The 19,738-nt window shown below is 36.8% G+C and overlaps 1 long non-coding RNA gene across 1 annotated transcript in view; it reads left to right on the top strand.

The window, feature by feature from the left end:
• LOC113541785 (uncharacterized) overlaps positions 1-8,657 on the top strand; it is a 39,444-nt gene extending 30,787 nt beyond the window's left edge. The window contains exon 4 of the long non-coding RNA XR_003404207.3: positions 8,077-8,657. This is a non-coding gene — a long non-coding RNA (uncharacterized LOC113541785). The remainder of the gene's footprint in view (positions 1-8,076) is intronic.
• Positions 8,658-19,738: the final 11,081 nt, after the last annotated feature.

Here is a 19,738-nt window from a genome sequence, read left to right as displayed (position 1 = left end):
AAAACAGTTTGGAGCAGTTAGAAATCCTTCTAATTAGGACATATCCATAAGAGGCTTCAGAAAACATTTTAGTGCACACCACGTTTCTCTCAAGGTTCATGTATTATGTGCTGTGATGGTAATGTGCTCCCACTTTCCCCATAAAATCTAACATTTGAATGATATAACTTTGTGTAACTTGATCTCTACATTTAGTAGAAAAGTCTAACGGATTCTGTGCAGGAGTAGCAAACCAGTCAAGATTTTTCCAAAGATATGTCTTGTAGGAAAACGCACATAACCCATGAACAAAAGAATCTGCAGTTCTAACCACAGGAAGTCTGAGTCATCAGAAATAAACTTTTATCAGAAGTAACTTTTATTACTTTTCTAAAACTGATATAAGCAACTACGCTGTTTGCCTTGAAACATCATTCAATGTAAGTAAGTTTGTTGCTCATATACGTGATTAACACTAGATAGTCTGTTAATTAGCGACTGGAATTAATGTTATCTAACCTGGCAGTAGCAAAGAAAACAGGTTAACTTAGTTAAATATAGCCAGTTAACATTAGAAAATTTGTGAAACTTACCTCAACATGCTTTTTACTCCAGCACATTGAAACATTTTGCTGAGGTAGGGCCAGGGACGATCATCCTCAAGTTCAACACTGCAGCCTTGTGGCTTATCCATATTCGGATGCACACTGATAGCTATAGCACTAACTACATTGTGTAGCATGAGAAGGTCACCATGTATGATGAATTGGCATGATTCTTGATAGTTTTTTTCTTGACATGTTATATATAGCATACGATCATTGGCTGGATCAGAGAAGAAGAGACCTTTGAGGACTTTGAAGGTCTAAATAAAAAGTATGTTTTTTGGGGGAAATGTAATTAATTAAGTGTATTCAATTTCATTAATAATATTTTCCACCCCTGCTTGTATTAAACTAGCTAGCAGAAAAAGCACCAAACCAACATGGCTGCTGATAACAGAGGTAGAGTTTAGCTGGGTCTCAATTAAATCATATCCTTTGTCCTACTACTTATAGACCTTTGGACAAACCGTCCTCTTCTGTTCTCTGACTGTTTAATAAAAGCACTGTTTAGATAATGGATATGGATGTGCCCAAGTTTACCTTCCCTGCCTGTGTATTTAACTAACTTACCATGGACTGTGACTATGATTATAATAATAGATGTTCTACTGATTGTGACTTCCTGTTAAATCCTACTAAGATAAGAACAGCAAAGACAAAACATACCTGCAAGAAACACACAAAAATGCCAGTGTACAGATGATTGATGAGACCTGGGAATGATACCAACCCTGATATAATTAAGTAATCATTTGTATTGTATATATGGAATATAATATGATGGGGTTTGCTGTTATATGAAAATAATCCAAGCCCGAGTGCTGTGATATGGCCTGACGGGAAGCAGCTGAACAACACATTTGTGCTTTTTAGCTTTTTTTAGCTTTTTATCCAGAAACTCCTCTGTCCTCTCACAATACAACGCTCTGACATTGGAGACTCCTTCCATAAATGTTAAATAAATTCTCGTTATAGAAAACTTTACTATATCAACAGTTACATGTTTTTCTTTGTGAAATAACAACACTTTGTTTTAATCATTTAATCATTTATCAGTCTGAGATTATGTGGAATGTCTGGTCATGCAAGCACTAATGAATGAGCTGTTACTATAGAAACAATAACCTATCAGAACGAGAGCGTTTATGTTACAGCAGGAACTTGCTGTTACAGAAAACCAATCCACAACGTCTGATTCAGGAATTCAACAGCGCTGTGGTATATCACTGTAAAAACATTTGGCAAAAACAATTAGTCATGGGGCGTCTTTTTTCAATACCTTAAAGCCACAGGAAAATTAAAAAAAAAAAAAAAAAGTTAATGGGTTTTTTTTGGTAACCTGACTGCTTTTCATTATTTCCTCTTTTAATTACAGTCATTAGCAAACAAAGCTGGCATTGTGTAGTGTGAATCAATAATACATCAGTTTTTCTGCACAACGTCCCTCCTCCTACTGAGGTCACAAAAAGAGCGATGCAGAGAAGCCAGTTCACAACTGTGTAAAAAATGTGCTTTTTATGCAGGACCTTGCAGATGAATAGAAAGAAAGAGAAAGGAGAGATTTCAATAGTTTAAAATATGCAAAGACAGAGCTGATGAATACGTCATTATGACATTACACATTTAAAAGTTTTACAAGGAAAAAGTCTCTTAGAAGTCTCTTTGGCCTTTTTTCTCTCTCTCCTTTCCTGCATGTACCCAGTTTTTATGTGCAGTTTGACTAAAATTGAAGAACATTTTGGTTACTGCTTTTGGAAAGCTTTGTGTTTAAATCAGTTTTTCGGAGCCTTTGTTAAGGACTATGTGAAATTAAGACCTAACAACAGTCTTTCACTCAAGTCTAAATGGGAATCAAGATAAGAGAGTAAATGCAGGTAGAATAATTGAATGAAAACTTTCCATCTTTTCACCTTGTAGGCTTATGTGTCACAGAGTTTTAAAATAGCTTTGGTGGTTTTTTTTTGTGAAGTGTGCACTGCAGTAATCCTGCTGAAGGAAAAAAAATCGCTGCTGCCTTTATAGCATTGCTGCTTCTCTGTTCTTTCAGTGACAGGGATGCATTTCTTTTTCTGTGGAATTCTAGACATTGGGCTAACTAGTGAACTTTAGTTAGTGTGGATTGTTTCTTTCTGTTATTTGCCACATAAATTTGTAGAAAAAAATTGACTGCTGTCTGGTGTACTGTTTGTAATGACCATGATCCCAAATGGTCAGGTCTCCATTTGGTCACATTCATTCTCTAGCCATTCTCATCAACCCGAGTGATCCCAGTGGCCAGCGGTCATTCATTCAATTGTAGAACCATGGCTACACATGTAACCTTCTGTTCTATTTCACCTCTCCTAACTACCAGAGACAGTGAATATCACCTTCTTGTGCCTAGACTTTCCAACAAAGTCACAAAGTGATGTATGACATAATATTTGCAATAAATACCACTGTCATATATCCACCTTTGGCTTTCTTCTTCTCACCTTGTACACATGGCAGACCTCTTGGTGCTATCTGCATTACAGCTTGTGACTACAGGTACCTTGACCTCCAAACCTGGTGACAGACTCCTATCATCTGTTCATCAATTTTTGACCAGTCCAAAAAAAAAACCTGTACATCTTTATTATGACTGATATTGGTACTTGGACAGGACCAAAAGGAAATACTTCACTAGTTCTGAAGGTTTATCTAAGGTTTACTTTATCTTACATGCTATTTTAAGATGAAAAATAGCATGTAAGACATAGAGTGTAAGATATGATGAACAAAATTGCATGCATGTAATCTTTAACCTGACTGGGAATATTTTACTTATTTACACATTTTTTTATTTTTTATTTTTTTCATGTTCAGTAATACATTTTTTTTTCAAATGCATATTCTTTTTCCTTATTATTTTTCTGACATGCATAAGCTGATACATTATAAATTTAGTTGAATATGTTTTAAATAAGCTTTTATTCATTTTTACCCTTAGACTACCAGGTCATAGCCAGTAGCAAGTGGGTAGTTCTCAAGAAGTTGATGTGCTTAACTTTGCAGTACAACTTTTTTTTCCCTCAACTCCTTGTATATAATTTTATGCCATTCTTGTAGAAACGCCTAAAAGGAATCAAACCATGTCAAAGCAGCGACAGGGTTCTGAGGGTAATGTGTGATGAATATGTATGATGATGCCACAATGCTGGAAATATTTGAATAATCCTCTCAAACTTGGATATATGACACCAAAGCGAGAGATAAGTTGCAAAAGGATGTGAGTTCTACATGTCGCTTCAAGGTATTTATGGACTAGTAAAGTGGAAGGCTTCTGCTTTTAGGTCCACCCACTGCTCACACGCACACACACACACACACACACACACACAGAAACACAGAGAGCAGGCTAAATGTCAAGTGCCTGCTGTGTAACATTTACCCAAGCTTAGGCTAGAGACACCTCTGTGGTTTTACCCAAAAGCAGATAAAAGGAGAATGATTTTCATCGTTCTGCCATAAAATCTGGTATTCTTCTTATAAAAAACTGCTCTTTGTCTGTCAAGACTATATACATTAATGAAAAAAATGTTTATACTATTTATGGTCATTTATATCAAAATAACTTTACTTGAAATGCTTTACCTAAATACTGAATAAATGGAACAAATGTAATTACCTATGACAAAACTAATTACATACTTGACAAATGTATTGCGTTCATAAAGATGAGGAACGCACATGAGTAAAGGCTCGTCACGTTACTGCCAGCCTCACTGGAAACTCAGTATTTCACAACCCTCACCGAATCACATCACGACTTGCATTTCCCAAGATCCTCAGCTAGCCAATGAACTACAGACTGTGTCACCTGATTAATCCCATGACAGATCATTCCCAGTCCCCTGATTACTAATCATGCACACCTGTTCCAATCACACTAATCCCTTTCATTAACCCAGACATTCTCATGTTCAGTGCAAAGTCTTGCTTCTGTTTCCTGTCAGAGATGAGTCTGAACATGCTGTTCTTATGGACAGGATGAAATACCTCACTTTTATTACTCGTAAATATTGCTAGGGAGAGAGTATAAAATGAAGAATAAGGAATACACGGGTGAGACCAACAATGGTGATCAGTGATTGGTCACAGGAAAAAATGGTGATGAGTGATTGGTTGTTGGGAACAATGGTGATCGGTGATTGGTTGTTGGGAATAAAGGTGATCATTGATTGGCTGTTGGGAACAAAGGTAATCTGTGATTGGTCGTTGGGAACAATGGTGATCAGTGATTGGTTGTGGGTAACCATGGTGATCAGTGATTGGTCATTGGTAACCATGGTGATCAGAGATTGATTGTTGCGGACAATGGTGGTCAGTGATTGGTTGTTTATAACAATGGTTATCAGTGATTGGTCATTGGTAACCATGGTGATCAGTGATTGGTCATTGGTAACCATAGTTATTAGTGATTGGTCATTGGTAACCATGGTGATCAGTGATTGGTCATTGGTAACCATGGTGATCAGAGATTGGTTGTTGCGAACAATGGTGGTCAGTGATTGGTTGTTTATAACAATGGTTATCAGTGATTAGTCATTCGTAACCATGGTTATGAGTGATTGGTCATTGGTAAACAGGGTGATCAGTGATTGGTCATTGGTAACCATGGTGATCAGAGATTGGTTGTTGAGAACAATGGTGATCAGTGATTTGGTTTTTGGGAACAATGGTGATCAGTGATGGTGATGGTTGGTCATTGGTAACAATGGTGATCAGTCTTTGGGAATATCAGCTTGCATAAGCGTAACTTGGTCACTTGTGTCAAGTGCAGGACAGTTGCTGACATCTGTTCAAAAAGTCGCTAGGCTCTTTTTTGAAATAAAGTTGCTAAAGGGGTTTAAAAAGTCACCAAATCTGGCAACAAAGTTGCTAAGCATATCAGACAACCACACCTCTAGATGATGTTTCATTCTCTAACCTATTCACTTTTTACAATAAGCCACTCTTCACCAGCTGCTGGTCATGAAAATACTACGAATGTATCATGCTGCTATCTTATGGTGCTGTAAAACCCTTGCACCATGACCATGAAAATAGGAATGCTACTATCAGTTTAAACTTGCTTATTTTCTGTCATGAAGTACTACTGCTAATATTAATGCTACTAATAAAATATTAATATACATGCAGGAAGGAGTTTAAAGCCTTAAACAAGTCTGTCAAATGCTCTATGATTAGTATACTGGAACATTTCCCAACATGGTCAATTTATAGAAGAGCCTTCACACAGCTTCAAACTAGCTTTATGTAACGTGCGATGTGTCACTGCAGTGGGTGTATCTGCTACTGTGCAGGGGCCAGAGGGAAGTGGGACGGATTTGAGTGATTAATCTGTCAGGCGTTAAGCATGTCTAGGTTATACGTCTTCCCAATCAGCACGCTACGACACTATATTAATATAGTCTGACTAAAAGCGTAGCACATAACCCCGAAATGATTAGCGTGAAAATGGCATTATGAAACCTCATCTGATACAGCACAACTTTTTGTTAATTGGCCCTAATAAGCTGAGATTGCCAAGATCGATGAGATCAACCCAGTTTCCTGCAGCATAAAGCTGAAAAAGGCTTTCAGTGCATTTACTGGCCAGGGTTTTCTGTGGGAAATGGTCTGCTTATGTATAGTTAAATATGGTTTAATGAGAGAAAGACGTCTCATGGTAGAATTACTCATTCAGCTGTGTCAGGAAGTGTTGCTGAGCCTGCTTTTATCCTCTGAACAGAACACAGGGATCTTCTGCCATCTGTGAGGAACACTGTCACACCTCTAAAATAAAACGTGGGAAAGTCACTAGAATATCTCCACGATTGCTTTTACGCCAGGTTCTATTAAAATGAAAGTTTGGATGCATTTGGCAGGCCTTGTTCTGGACAGCAGTGCTTACCTTCTCTCGTCACTTGCGCCACTTGCTTCTCCTTTGGCAGGTTTTCTGAGGGTTGGTGATGAAAATGTGTCATCTTGCAGGCAGATGTTATGCTTCCTGTTACGGTTTCTGTGTTAATATGACAGAGATGAGTAGGCTTTTAAAACTGTTTGCCTGAAATAATCCCAAATTCCTGGAGTTTTAAAGTTACATTACATTACTAACATTACAAAGATGTATTATCATGTTTAGCCTTGTGTCATATGCCAGCATTTCATCCAGACAGTATTCATCCAGTCACTATGCTCCAGAAAAGTGAATATTTATGGGTATTGTGGCAATTTTACTTCATTAAGTACAAGCAAATTACACGTAAGTAGCCACACTTAAAAGTACGCAAATGATTTTTAAAAAAGTAAAAGGATACATTTTTTCTTCTTTTTCTCACACTTGCAAGTTAATAATTATTCTCATTACTGAATATATGTGAAAATCCATATAAATCTGTAACCTATGGATCACCTATACACCTGTTCGTTCATGAAATTATCTAATCAGTCAATAATATGAGAGCAGCACATAAGTGCATAAAGTCATGCAGATACAGGTCAAAGGCCTCAGGTAACGTTCATAAGAAACACAGAATGGCTAAAATATGATCTCAGTAACTTGTTGGTGCCAGGTGGGCTGGTTTGACTATTTTAGAAACTGCTGATCTCCTGGGATTTTCACACAACATTTTCTCTAGTGGTACAGAAAACATCTGGTGAGCAGTGGTTCTGCAGGTGGAAATGCCTTGCTGATGAGAGAGGTCAGAGAAGAATGGCCAGACTGGTTCAAGCTGGCAGGAAGGCTAACTCAAATAACCACTCTTTACAACCGTGGTGAGCAGAAAAGCATCTCAGAACACACAACATGCTGCGACTGGGCTACAGTAGCCACAGAACATATTAGGTTCCACTCCTGTCAGCCAAGAACAGGAATCTGAGGCTCCAGTGGACACAGGCTCACCGAAACTGGACAGTCGAAGATCGGAAAAAGACCAGGTGACATTTTTCCAATCTTCAACTTCCCAGTTTTAGTGAGTGTTTCACAACACAAAAGATGTCTAGAATAATCAGAATCATATTTACAAGACAATAGAAAGAATAAAGAATAAGAACCTTGGCATATACTTGACCTGCTGAATCCATCCCAAAAGCTATGAATTATTATATGTGTGTGCCGTCCATTCCATGTATGCAAACAGCAATCCTAAAGCTCATACTGGAAGAATATCAATACTAAAGTACACAAGCTGACTGCAATTGTTTGAATAATGTTTGTTAACCTATTTTCTTAATCATACTTCTGCTTTTTTCATATAATGAATAATTTATATATTACTTTAATAGCTACATTCATGCATTTTATATACACAATGCGTTTTTTTCTACATCGTGCTTGGTGTTAAGTATGTCCTTTCTCTGGTGGACTAGCCAAGTGGGCTTGGGTGGGCTTGTCTGACAGTACCATTCTGCAGATGTGGCCTTTTTCTGCAGCTGTAGAAATGCTTTTGCCAACAATTTTCAGTGACTTTTCTTTGCATTCCATCAGGAGGCTAAAATTCACACGCATCAGCTTCAAATCCTCACTGGAGTAGCAATGGGAGGAAGGGTCATTGCTTGGAGCAGAGCGAAAACTGAAGCCCATAAAGCATCGCTGGATCCCATTATCCCACAATTACATACAGTTAGCCTTCCACTGCAGGCAACATGGACAGTTTGAGTCTCAGACCTCATCCGTTACAGCAAAACGGAGCAGATTTTACAAAGAATAAATCCTGCTTCTCTCTGTGTCTAAAAGCCTATGCATTTCCTGCCTTGTGCTTGGATCCTGAAAAATGATCGAGATATCAAAAATAGCTTCAGTTCTGTTAACAGAGATATCCCATGTCATTTAGGGCACTGTGTTTTCTCCCTATGGTCTTTGAAAGGAAGTGTGGGAGTCATGTGTAGCTGCAGAAAAGCTAATCAATACCCTATGTGTTGTGAAGCCGGCTTTTGATTTAGCAACATGTGATATTGAGGCAAGCTCATTTTCACAGCATTCAACCAGTTTTAAAGAGGTTTTATCCGCCTTGATTAACTGACATTGAGTCAATGATATAAAGAAAATTACTTCTATATAAAAATCTCTAGTGGAGAAATGTATTACTTAATACCCACTTTGCATCCTCATTTCTTACTATGATTAATGGCATAGATTCAAATGATCCTAGATGTATCATAGAACACCGAATTTCCGGTGGTGCTTGAACGTCATTGAGAGTTTGTGAATTTGTGAATGAAAAAGCAGATGATGGTTTTTGTTCTGAATATTTCTAATATAATGAAATTACCATTTTCTTTCTGATCTATTCTCAAGCTAAATCTCTTACATTTCTCATACATACATTTGTGATGATGTATAATATAAACCTGGATACTTTCTAGCCTCTGGATTCTTTGTGAATATTACACTAATGAACAGTATTGTGGAATGCTGAGAAGATTAACGCCTTAGGGTCATAGCTTTTTATGCAGTCATTCATCTTAAGGCATATGATTTGGTAATATTATTAATTATTCAATAACCACTGTGAAAATGTACTGAGAAATTATAACTAAGTATACAGTAAATTTTGTCAGAATCTTCAGTTAAAAGTCTAAGTTTCCTGCCAAATACATACTCCAGTGAAAGTCAAAAAATTGCTACATTTAAAGGTGCTGAAGTATTAAAAAGTAAAAAGGTTTTATTGTTGAAATTGAGTTAATGTCACACTTTCATGTGAAAAGTAACTTTTATTATCTAAAACGGTTAGATGATTTTTATTTTAAAGTTGTTTTGCCTGAAAACATCATTCAAAATATAAAAACGTATATCTCTATAAGTTTGCTGGTCATATGCATGACCATCACTACGTAGTCTGCTAATGAATTAATCAGAAGTAAAATATCCTATAAATAACTAATATTTACGATTAGCTAGAATTTGAATTGCTGCCTAACCAATTTATGTTAGCTACTAGAATTGATGCTAGTCTCACTTTGCATTAGCAAAAAACTTCCCTCAACATGAAGCGAAGGAGATAAAGTTCAGCATATTGAAACATTTTACTGAGGTAGGGCCAGGGGTGCTTATCCCTCAAGTTCAACACTGCAGTCAAGTGGTCCATATTCATACGCACACGGCATGTATAGCGCTAACTACATTGTTAGCATGTGAAGGTCACCGCAGATGGCACGATTCCTGATAGTTTTTTCTACATTGATGAAGTTAAATGTTTTTTTTCTTGAAAATGTAATCAAATAAGAGTACAAGTATTCAATTTCAATAATACTGAAGTAAAGTGTAAATAAACCAAAATAATAAGTATAGTAATTAATAATAACTAAAAACTAGTTAATAATAAGTAAAGTACAATTAATCAAGTATTTTCCACACCTGCTAACAGGAAACATGTAGTTATAAGTGTGTAGTACATCCGACAGGACTTGGGATAATAATTCACCGTTTTAACCTAATAGTGTCCCTGGTTTGGCTACTGCTACCTCTTGCAGTGTGATTCTGCTATTGGTTACAAAATGGAAAGTAAATGCTGACATTTACAAGTCTAATGAACAAAATCAAATTTAGCATATTAAAGAAGTAACAAGGTGTTTGCTTGGTTGAGTGCTTGGTAGTAATTTCTGGAATCCGCAGAGGACATTTATGTGGACGTAAAGGTCCGAATAAACAAAATGAACCAATTAAAAGAAAATGAGTTGGCACAGTTATCGTACCTTCGGGGTCACTGGATGTGAGTGGGACTCGCATGGGATGATATTTCTTGTGTTTGCTTTGCTACTTTTCTGCCTACAGTGCTGGTTGTAAGATAATTGAATGACAATATCTCTCAGTACGCTACTGTACTTCTGGATAGACAAGTAAGCTAACTGCCTTATTGAGCTAAATCTATAAAAAGCAAATGTAATTACTGCCCTGGTGATATTTATGTAACTGTGTACAAAGTAGCGAGCTTGACACTCAGTTAAAGACAATGCTACACATAACTGATGATGCTGGCAGAGATAACTGAGTGCCACTTTCAGCTGCGGCGTGTAGTGCGGTAGCCAGTCGTGTTTATAGAGGGCTACACTCCAAATCCACACAGTTTCTTTCTCTAGGCCATAATTCTTCTTAACAAGGATCCTTCTAACATCCTTTCTCTGAGAGCACTTAACTGTACACACAGATGACTATGAAACTTATAAATGCAACAATCATCATCCATCTTTTAGATATAATGTACATCTTAACTGAGTACAGGGTGTAATGCTGGCCGTTTAGTTATATTTTATAGTAATATAGCAATATTATATAAATTAATAAAGTAATAAAGTTATATAAAGTAATAAAGTAAAACATATTATAGTAATATTTTTTGTTATGCATATTTGTATCCGATAGGACTTTCAGTGTCTTATCCGATAGGACAGTACAGTAACTACCTAGTAGCGGTGTATCAATACATCCTGGTCACAATTCGATTCAATTAACTGAACTGGTATCATGATTCAATTAATTTGAACAAAATTTGAATGGAGAAAATTATGACTGAAAAGATTCCTTTTTTTTATTTCTGAATCATAAACAATGCAAAACAATGTGCATTTTTGTCTGTATAAAATTAATCAAAAATTGCTACAAACAGAGGTTTAATACGCATGTACTACAGTACAAAATGTACTACAAGTTCAATGTCATAAAAATAAATAAATTAATTAATAAATTTTCCCAAAAATTTGATTGAAGAAACAAAGTTTCTAACCTCGGGAAAATAATTGATTGAAACATAATTAGCTCCGTAGCAGCAACTGAGGCGTCATTTTAACATAATGAAATAGAGCTCCAAAGTCGGTTAAAATGCCTGAATTCTGTGGCCTCACTGATGGGCACTGTAGATGGCAGAGGTGCTGGTGTTATTTGAAAGCTACTGAAGGGCTCTTTTGAACAGTTATAATGTGTTTATATAACCATATAACATATAATAACATGTGTTGGCTGTTGCAGTCTGGAGCTATCAGTCTATCAGTCACTTCACTTTGTCAGTCAGTGCAGATGATTCGTTGTCTCGTTAATGACACCGGCTATCCACCAGCATGATCATGTGACCAGCGTGTTCTCTATATATTTTAACTCTATGAGTTGTGCAAATTAGGGCCTGTGGTGTTCAAACAGTGCAATTGCATTAGATCTTCCACAACATTAAAGATGCTACCACTGTTCCACCAGAAGCTTTGATTTGAGGCAGCAGTTCTCAGGTGTGTGGGAACACCACAAAGATGGTAAGAGCTAGTCCTATAGAACAAACTTGAGAGAACAAAAAAAAATAAGATTCTGATTATGTTCTCTGCTTGTGCCCTGAGGTCCTTGCAATAAAGCATGCCCCTGATGTTTCAGTTTGGTGGTGTGTTATAACTGGGGCGAGGGGGTGTATGTTTAGAATTGGCTGTGACAAAACTGAGAAAATTGCTCAAAATTGCGTCTACTCTAATTAGGCTCAATTGACCGTTACCTAGATAAAGTAGCCAAACTACAGTAAATGACTGTGCTCCAAATATAAGTGCTCCAAAACTCCATCTCCAGCTTGGTTTTAGACCCTTTATTGCCGCTCTGCAGAGAAAAGGTGCAGTTCAGCTTTGAAGTGTTCAGAGCTCTATGGAGCCCACTACATGTGAATAATGCATTAAGTGAATAATGCATATGCTCATGATTACCACAAAGTACCCAGCCTTGTACAATGTGACAAAGTGCTGCTAGCCTGGCTGCTTAAGTGTATAAAACTAATGGACAAACCAGGAGCAAATCACGGTGACTGACCGTGGACTCTGGTACACATAAATGATACATGCTGTAATTCACTAAAGCAACATTCACACAAGAAAAGCACCAAAGCACCAATTAGAAACTCATCTTTTATAACGCCATATCATTTAGTGCAGCTTTATTAACATTTCTATTTAATTTGTGCATCTCTCTCTCTCTCTCTCTCTCTCTCTCTATCTAAACGTCTGTAACAACAGTTCTGACAGTAGTTCCAGCTGTAAGACAAATCACAGGTTTTATTAATACACTCGTTCTAATACATTATTGTTTCTATAGTAACAACTTACACAAAGTCTTGTATGGCAGATGATCTACTTATTCTAAGGCTAATAATAAATGTATAAAAATGTATCATTGTTTAACACAGAAAAACCTATACAGTAATTGTTGATGCTTATCATAAATGAATATTTATGGAAGGAGTCTCCAGTGTCAGTGCTTTGTAACAGTTAGTAAGTTTTCTGTGATGGGAAAGCTTTTCAGGACAGATGACTTTCAGCTTTACAGTTTCTCAGTAACATGTCAAGCTGTTGTTTATTAATTTTAAGAGTGGGGAAAAACTGTTTTATAGCTGCTATAATGCTGCTATAATGTAAGTAATAATAGGAACTTGTCTTGTGGGCATTCCACCACATTAAATGTTACTAACCACAGTTAAAATGCATGATGTTTTGTTTATTAATAGATTATGATTAACTTGCTGTGGTATAAGAGGAATAAAACACTTCAGGACTTGCTGTTGTCAGAAAATAATCAACCCCAGCATGGTAACTAGCACTGCTTCAAGTCAGCGCATGTCACACCGATCATGGACTTTTTTTTATAACAGCACGCCCCGTCATGTTTTATTCCTTACATAACACTCAGGTGGGTGGATTATTAATAAGTATTACACTGCATGGTGTATTTTTGTCCTTTTTTGTGCCCTTGGCTTCTTGCAAGTGGATACAAGATATGGTTTTGTTGGTTTTATTACTTATAACTTGGATTAATAATGTAAACATTTTTGACAGTTATTTAATGTGCTATATTTTCTCTGAAAGTTTCCATGCTGAAGGTGTTAGCTGTAAGGTTAGCTGTTTATGGATTGTCTTGTTAAAACTGTAAACTCTATTAAAACTATTACAGATGAAGTGAAATTTTTTGGACCATTTTTTTGGAACAACAATAAGTGATTTTTGCTGTATTTCCTTTGCTTTATGTATGCGCCAAACCAATTTGCATGCTCAGTAGAACACATACAGTGTATAAACAGCAGTCAGCTGACATAAGCTTTTCTTGTTCTTTTATTTATTCAAGCTTTATGGTGCTTTTAGTGTTAGATGAGGCCTACGTGTGTGAGTCGTTTCTGTTTTGAACTTGACAGCGGTTGAAAAATGGCTGGAGTTTTCCTACAGGCTTTTGGCAGAGATGTGGTAGAAAACATTTTGAAACTGCTGAGGGACAGTTGAAATGAATTAAGCCAAGCAGGGGAGAAAAATCTATGAACAAATATGAACAGTGGGGGAAAAAAAAACATTTGATGCAGACATTTTTTTATATATCACCTAAACAAAACAGTTAAATGTTAATTGCTAGTTGTAGTTGTTATTTACTAATCATTATTGTGTACTTAGAACAAAAAGCACAATATGATTTATAATAATATAGCATGAAGACAAATAACATACGCCATACAATACAATTTCTCCTTTACATGTATACCATGATATTCACAGAGAAACAAGAACAACTGACTAAATTGCTTATCTAGCCTGTACATTTTACAATCATTATGATCAGGTTCATCAGTTAAATATCAAGCCGTTCATCAGCTAGCTCTGCAGATCTTTATTTCTTTATTTGCACTTTCTCATTTGCTTTCCCTCTGCATCCCTTCCTTGCATCTCTGCTCCTCCATCTGATGGTGAATGTGTATGCCAAAGGACATGTCCTTGCTCACTGCACCATCACTCTAAAGTGACACTTATTAATGACTTGTTGCACAGCAGGCCTTAATGGATCTGCACCTACACAAGAAGGAGTAAGTTTAAACTGAATGAACATCAGTCAAAATACTATAGCATGTGCGCGTTGCATAAATGTTGACGTTTTAGCCTAGACAAAACTTCTTGCACTCACTGGCAGCTTTAATAAGAACTTCTAATCATTCAGCCATTTGGTAGCAGCACAATGCATAAAATCATGCAGATATAGGTCAGTTAATGTTCACATCAAACATCAGAATGGGGACAATAACTGTTTCTAGCATCACCTGATCTTTTTCCAATCTTTAACAGTCCAGTTTTGGTGAGACTGTGCCCACTGTGGTATCTTCTTGGCTGACAGGAGTGGAACATGATGTGGTCTTCTGCTAGTGTGCAGTCTGAGATGCTTTTCTGCTTACCACAGTTGTAAAGAATGGTTATTTGAGATACTCTAGACTTCCTGTCAGCTCAAACAAAGCTAGAGATTCTCCTCTAAACTCTCTCATTGACAAGACACACTGGATTGTTGTTTTTCACACCATTCTGTATAAACTCTTGAAACTGTTGTGTGTGAAAATCCCAGGAGATCAGCACTTTCTGAAATACTCCACCAACAGGACACTGGGATCATATTTTCGGATACATTCTGATGTTTGATGTGGACATAAACTGAAACTCTTGACCTATATCTGTATGATTTTAGGTATTGTGCTGCTGCCACATGATTGGCTGATTGGATAACTGCATGAATGTGCAGGTGTACAGGTGTTCCTACTAAAGTGGACAGTGAGTGTATATTGACATTTTGCATGGCATATGCATAATATGAACATATGAACATTTTAATCAACTTCAATCCGAGTTGTTGTTTTATACTTACTAATGCCTTGTCACATCTTACAATGAAAAAGTCAAAAGAATGTAAATAATATATTTTTTTTATGCCAAATCCATAGAAGTCAAAATTACTGATGCAGCTATATAATATTTAATAAAGACTTTTTAAAATAAATTAAAATAAATTGTTATTCTTTAAAAATCTACTAAATAAAGAATATTTTAAATAAGTTAATATAAATTGTTATTCTTAAAAGAATCTATTTTTCTATTACTCTGTTGGTGCCAAATTTTCTAGTACTCCACTGGTGCCAAATATAAGCTTGTGCCAATGAGGTTTTTATACAGACGAGACAGATGGTTGTTGACCTGCACAAGTCAAGCAATAGATATTAAAAAAAATTCATAAGCAGTTAAAAATACCATTATGCACAATCATTCCAATGAACCCCAACCCTAAACCTCCAATTTGAATCCTACTGGAAACCTGTGGTCTCAACTGAAGAGCAGTGCACATGTGCAAACTTAATAATGTAAAGAAGCTTAAAATGTTCTGCACTGATTGATTTTATTTTCCCCACAACCATTTGTGTGTCCATTTAGATCAATAGTTGGGGTCGTTATAATCCATCTACAGTTAGGTCTTAACCTCTTACCAGAGGTAACAAGGTTATGGGCTAAAAAATCCTTTTACTTTGCAGAATTTACGGCGACATCAATCTTTAGTCCCTGGACCACTAAATGCATCAGTGATCTACAACCATTTTTTACAGTAGGTTTTTGCCAAACATGCTAGTGGTATGAAAAGTTTGATTTTTGCACAATTTGACCATGATGCTTGGTTCCAATTGTCGTTCAAATGATGCTTGGTGAAGTTCAAAACAAGAAGAATAAATAAAATTGTGCAGTTGTGAAACTGGGAATTCTGGATTCTTCTTGGCCTCCCTCATCATTATCCTTTTCGTAACAAATTTCCAACTGTTCCAACTTTTTTTTTGGCAGTTTTTAACTGCTTAATGATGCTGAGAAAAACAAAGAAAACAAATTCAAATTCATTGAGTACAAATGTGTGCATATATAAATAAATATTCTGTAGAAATTCCTGAACATTTAGCCACATGTTTTGAATAGTATTTTATTTTTTTTTTAAATCAAAGCAACGATAAGTAGTTTCTTGAGTTCTTTGGAAAATTCGAATCAGTGTGTGTAGTGTTTCTTTTATATAACAATTTTGGCCATTCTCTTGAAAGGTGCCAATAAATAGCGCTGAGAAAAACAAGCAGATAAAAGCTTTAGGAGAAGACAATCTGAGCACACTGAATAGAGATGATTAGCATTCATAATATGTCATACTCACACAGTTGATCCTCACTGAGGAGTATTTTCTCGAAATCTGTAAGCCTTCTGAACTTTCCATCATAGAATGACCTCCACTCAAACCACGCAAATACAGACACCCCTGGAGACCACAGGCTTTTATCTCCCCGACCTCCCAAAGCCCAGAGGAAAGTAAATGATTAAAATAAACTCTCGAGTGTGGCCTAATCAAAATAATTGTTGTATATTCAAGCCTTATAATCCTGTGGATCATATGTCCAGTGCCTCACTCCCTCTGCAATCACACTCTTACTTCCAACCTCCTTATAGCTTGTGTGCTTTTCTCACCAACCGTCCTCCATCCTACGAAGCTTCTCATTAACTCTCATTAGTAAGATGCTTTGACAGTAATTACTGCTCTGATTCCTTTTTGTGTGGTGATGTATGAGTGTTCAGGATTTCTAAATATGAGCTTAATTTCTATTGTGGTTCTTAAACACTTGTTCTGAGATGATGGTGGCCAACTGTTGCTTTACCAGTTGTTGTTAATGGCCATCTGTGAAGTAAAATTTGTGACCGTAGTACGCAATGTGCTTGAGGCTTTTTGTGAAGTTATGTGAAGACCTCGAGCTCTAATTAGTTCTCTTTGAGAAGCTTCCAGCACTGCGACACTCAAAACCAAATGATTTTTCTCATGAATCCTCTTCATCGTCTATATTTTAGTCTTATATGTATGAGTGTGTTATTTGAGTCATTTTGTATATGAGTGTGTGTGTGTGTGTGTGTGTGTGTGTGTGTGTGTGTCTGTGAGTGCTGTTGACTCCTCCAGGAGAGACCCAGGGCTCAGCAGAAGCGCCTCCCCGCTGTGATCCCTCAGGCTAAGGTGCAGAAGGAGTCCTTTTCCTCCTTCTAAAGCATTTTTTCCTATATTTTTCTTCTGCTTATTTTTCTTCCTTCCTCTGTCTATTATTGGGTCTAATGTACAAAATCATTTAGTGCATGTAAAAATTAGCAAATGAGTAATTACCAAAGTATTTGTCATTCTCTATTTGTTGATGGTGATGAAAATTTATGGACAAACAGTTCTGACATGTGGCAAATGCTTTGTTTATTCTGGATTAATGTGCCTTTTTCTTGCCTAAACTAAGCTGTCTTTTGGGTTTTTTTCTGGAAGAGATGACAAAAGGCCATATTCAGAATTGGCAACATATAGTAATTCAATATTTACACAGGGAAAGCTGCCCATCTTTCTGATTTTCTCCGCTGCCCATTCAGATTATTAAAATGACCTGTGTGTAGTTTTAACACATCAAAAGTTACTAGATTTTTCTTGACTAGAGGTGTCCAAGATGGGTTTTATCAAGAGCAACCTGGATAATTGTTAAACACAAACACTTGTCTTTAATCAGCAGATAGAAATTTGGCTTTCCTTGCTGTCAACTGCAATAAATGACAATTTAAAAATAAACAAATAAAAAAGAAAGCTCATAAAATATCAAAAGATATATTAGGGAAGATGGAAAGTAATCAAATAAACATCCAATAGGAATATGGTGTATTGTCAATATTTTGCTGCATGTATAGTATATATTGCACCCTCATTATTCAGCAGCTTATAAAATAGCACTTGATCCAGCACATCCTATTTTTTTCCACATAATCACCTAGAAGAACAGCAGCAGAAAGTGTGAAGCTTAGGAAGGGTCTGATGTTGAGATTTGCAGCAAGTGACTGGAAAGATCACACAAAAATATCATAACGTATTTTTGAGATGTTATTTTATGCTTTTATTTTGATTTGTCAAATTAATAAAATAATGTGGTCAATGCGCTCGCCTGTAAAGAACCAATGCTGCAGTTTAAAGGAAAGCTGATCTAGCGCACGTTATTGGTTTTCATAGTTATAGATAACTTTAAGTAAGTGTAGTCAATCCATATAAAATTTGATACTCATGTATCTCCGATTAAGATGCTGTCTCCTCCAATAAACCTTTCTGTGGACCATTCTGGGACGATAAGGTTAATTAATTAAAACTGTAATATTTATGAGCTTAATTTGCCCAGAGAATGGCATTCCATAGTCTTTGAGTGTATTTATAGCCCAAAGCATGAATTTCAGGTTGACATTTTGTGGTTACGACAATCTGTTGGACAGTGGCACTGGACCAAATGCTGTTCCACACTCCAGGTGATATAGTGCATGAAAACTTGAGGGACGACACCCTGCATGCACACCAAATTATTTCTATAGCTGTAAAATCATGCTTTTGTGTTCACTGTGTTCATTGCCTAGGACAAAACCCAGGACAAAACCTGTTTTTGTTCATTAGGTGTACTCCACATGTCAGTGCCCTTGGTCCTCCACCCAGTCTAGGCCTGGGACAACTTCGCCAGGTGCCCCATGTAGTTGAGATGAGGAAACTTGTAATTGTTTGTATAGTGTGCAGTAAACAGCAGTGATGTATTCATGTAGATCCCAGGGAGAACTTGAGTCAGTGCTCTTTTGCCCTCAGACTTTACACTCTTGCCTGGTGTATATAATAAAGATATTTTATGTGGCCTCCGGGTGGCTCATGGAGAAAAGATGCCTGACTAGAGTGTAGTTATAAGCTCTGCGACAGGGGTCTTGCCTCCAGGTATGACATTCTCAACGATTCACTCCGTCAAACATAATTGGCTCAGTCTCACTGTGGGAAGGTAGCTAAGGTATTAGGTTGGCTTCCATGAGCTTTATCACTCCCAGTAGACTGCTCTGGTTTGGCTATGAATAGAATACCTCAGTCAATTTTGTCCTGGTCTCAGTTTCAGAGGCCCACTATGTCTCTAATATTTATTGTACACTTTTCTGTCCACAAGCTTCAGAATCCTGAAAGTTGCAATCCCACTCTCCTGGATGCACATATACTTGCACTGGATTCCAGTGGGGAAATTTTCAAAACTGTGGCTCAATGAGGTTTTCAGAGCAAGATCTTGGGGAAAAGTAACAGTTCAAGTTCTTGAGGGTTATTTTATTTAGCAGTTGTGGAATGGGAAAGTGAGGAATGGAAGAGATTAGCTCTTAGCTAAGGTTTGATAAAATCAAAGGCAGTGTTCAGGTAGTTAAGCAGAGTACTTTTCCCTTGCTTGTCCATCTTTCCTGACTTCTGCAGTTTTTATGCTTTTGTCTCCCTGCTGTAAAATGAAGGCTGTTTCAGCCTCCAGCTGTACCTGATCCTGATTCATCCTACCTTGGGTTTATACTAAGTGTGC

Source organism: Pangasianodon hypophthalmus, chromosome 15, assembly GCF_027358585.1.
Source record: "Pangasianodon hypophthalmus isolate fPanHyp1 chromosome 15, fPanHyp1.pri, whole genome shotgun sequence".
Taxonomy (NCBI): Eukaryota; Metazoa; Chordata; class Actinopteri; order Siluriformes; family Pangasiidae; genus Pangasianodon; species Pangasianodon hypophthalmus.
The sequence above is the reverse complement of the archived record's forward strand: the minus strand, read 5'-3'. Positions and strand labels throughout refer to the sequence as shown.